Genomic DNA, 3,335 nt, shown 5'->3' on the forward strand with positions numbered 1-3,335 from the left:
TTATTTTGTTCTGGTTTTTTTTTTTGCATGTTTTAAAGAAATTGATGGAATTAAGGTAGTTACCTTTGGTATGAAACAAACACATTGACATTGATACCAAACATATGGGAGGTTTGAGAACCTGTCAAAATAACAAGAAAGCTTTTATATAAGATAAAGCTAAATATGTACAGTGAAAAAGTTTATATCCTGGGTAGTTACTGACAAAGATTAATATCTGAGTAAATGACCCCTATTTTACTAGGGGTCAATAGGTCAAGGTCACTATGACCTTTAAACTGAACGCTGTTCCTGCTCTATAACTGAAGAGCACTGGCCTACAGTTGACAAATTTCATAAGATGATTGCCTCTGGTGAGAGATGATTATTTTTGGAATCGGTACACCAAGGGTTTATGATGGAGTACTGGGGAATGCTTTGGCCCATGGCCTCCAAACTTCATAGGTAGATTGACTGTATTTGGTTGATGAACCCTGCTTTATAAGGTGAAGTAAAGTCCAGTCACAACATACAAACTTTCACACACACAGTTACCTCTTAACAGGCCATTAAGGGAGATTTGTGTTGTTCAAACAACTCTTGTTATATGGCATTTTATGTGTATTGCTAGTGTGGCTTGATGTCAGACGTTTCTGTTACTGACATTTCCAGAAATAAATCGGACAAATTGAAATGAAACAAAGGGATAGGGTTTGGCCATTGTCAGCATTTTGTGCACAAAACTTTTGGCTAGTTTTCAATTTTGCAAACTGAAGGTTTCCACTTCTATCGCATGCAATATTAGAAAACAACTATTGAACTCAAAAAGACATAATTCTAAATACTGTTTAATCAAATGCAAAGTAAGGCCGACTGAAACCAACTTGACCCTTAAATTACTTTGTTAGTACAGTGCTCCCTCTCTACAGCGGTCCTCTGAAAACAATTCCCTCCTTGCAACAACACTTGCTACTGACTCCAAAATAGGCTTATTGTTCTTTATTTTACCTCTCTACAACAACTCCCTCCGAACAATAACCAAATTTCCCGGTGTTGCAGAGAGGGAGCACTGTACTTTAAATTACTATAAGACCAATGGGTTGATAGAAAGCATGTATTAAACTCCACAGTAACATCTCCTCATAATTATTATGTAAGACCAGGAAATAACATGTCCATACATTTCCTGCTATCATTTCTGAATCACATTCCTTGGTACTGCTCATCTTTTATGTACAATGAAAGATAAACTGCCTGTAAACCTTAAATGTGGAACAGATGTACACTATAAAAAAGCAAATCATTGCCTTTATTGTAAAAATTACATGAAATAAGTCTTTTTATACAAATTAAAAGGAAAAAGCGAGACAGTCTGGAATAATTAATTTGTTGAGTAACTGTTGAAAGAAAGCAAATTCAGTCTGTAGGAGTTACCTACTCGTACTTATCTATAAGAGCTTGTTCACACTGGTTACAGATATTGGCAAAGTTTTCAAGATTTTCCTTCTCACAGGCAACAGTACAAAGAAGTCCAGACAGTGGTGGTCTCGTCTGACAGGATGTACAGATACTCTTGAAGGCAAAGTTCTTCTTGCGGCTGTCACAGGCTACAATACACATGGTGTCTTCCAGGGGTGGATCAGCGATACATTCTAGCACTGTAACCAGATTTTGTGGGTTTTGAAATGACCAGCATGCATTTATACATTCTATTGCAGACTTTGTTGCCATGGAAACTGTGAACGCTGTCACTATGACAAGCAAAACAAGTTGAATGTCCATCTTAGTTCCTTTCACTGTAAAAGAAGATGTCTCCTGATGAAAATCAATTCAAAAGAGAATTTCAGTTGATTTTACAAAAGTCAGTTATTTCAAAGAACAATACCAATACTTTGTTACAAATTAACAGGACAAAAATTTTATAAACCCTTTTGACTTTTGAATGAAAACTACATTTGTATGTAGATTGAAACTGTCATATGTTCATTTGAATTAAAAGGGGGAGTGCAAGATTTCTTCCTATCTGTTCCTTTTCAGTTTATAAATGTAATTACCAAAATTGATACAGAAGAATGCCAAATTACCATTTGAATTAATTTTCTACATAAATGTTGTTACTTTTACAATAACCTTGTTGAAGACTAAGCAGTTTACTTAATGAAATATTGTGACTTTTAAAATAAGTAGTTTCAACATTTTGATTCCACAAAGGGAGATGCATTTTTAATATCAATGTATAGAGCATATCAATATTTTGTTTGCTTTTTCTGAATATGGAATATATGATGTGGAGAATGAGACATTTTTTGCTCGCATATATTGTGAGTGAATATTTGAAAATTATCTCGGTTCAATGTAAGGTTTATACATTATGAAAATTTACGAAAAGCAGCTTTTTATTTTATACTATTTCGAAAAAAAAGAAAAGAAATAGAAGCTGTTCAGAGTGTGCATGGCATGGATAATATTTCACTGATAAAACACTATTTCGCTAACTGGCATAAAATAAATACTAAAGTCTTGTATCTTCTCAACAGCCCAGTAAACTGTTAACATTACAAAAACCCTTTTTCTTCAAGTTGGGAAATAATCAAATTACTTACTTTTCACTGTCAGATAGTCCCTGTGTAAGTCTGTGCACATCTACCACAACAAAGAGACTGTAGTCTTTCAGGGGAATGCCTTTTTATATTTAACATAATCTAGTGTTACAAACTTTGATAATCGCTAAACAAAATTCAAAAAGATGTCTACAAAATAGAGCTATGAACGGTCAAATTTACGGTTGTACCACATACTGTCACTGTTACGTGCCTTCAATATTAAAACAATTTCTCAGTTTTTATCAAAACTGTTGTAATCATTTAGTATAATGAACTTGACAGAACAATAAATTTCTTATTTTTGTTATAAACATAAATCTTTTTGGTTAAGTTTGTAGTGTTAAGACTAAAATGTATAATTTTCCGATCAGGCAAAGGTGTTTATACATTGACAGTGCAACCCCCAACACCAAGTGATTTTATACTTTTTTGCTGTCATTATATTTAGACTTTCTACAGACAACTACAATATTTTATATTTTCCCCTGATTAACATATATCAAGCTTCTACTCTACTGTCCTTTTTTTTCATTTTGTTTATAATCATCTTTTTCCAGATTGGCCTAAACAGGTCCCAGAAAAGTCACAAATTAGCTATATAGCTAAATCTAGCTATATATAGCTAAAAATAGCTATAAAACCAATAACAATTGTTCAAAATATGTGAATATCAAATATCCCATTCAAATGGTTTATGAGACAAAAGACAATCACAAAGAATGGAGATCTATGCAGTTTCAGTTTCAATACATG

Source organism: Mercenaria mercenaria, chromosome 1 (genome assembly GCF_021730395.1).
Source record: "Mercenaria mercenaria strain notata chromosome 1, MADL_Memer_1, whole genome shotgun sequence".
NCBI classification, from domain to species: domain Eukaryota; kingdom Metazoa; phylum Mollusca; class Bivalvia; order Venerida; family Veneridae; genus Mercenaria; species Mercenaria mercenaria.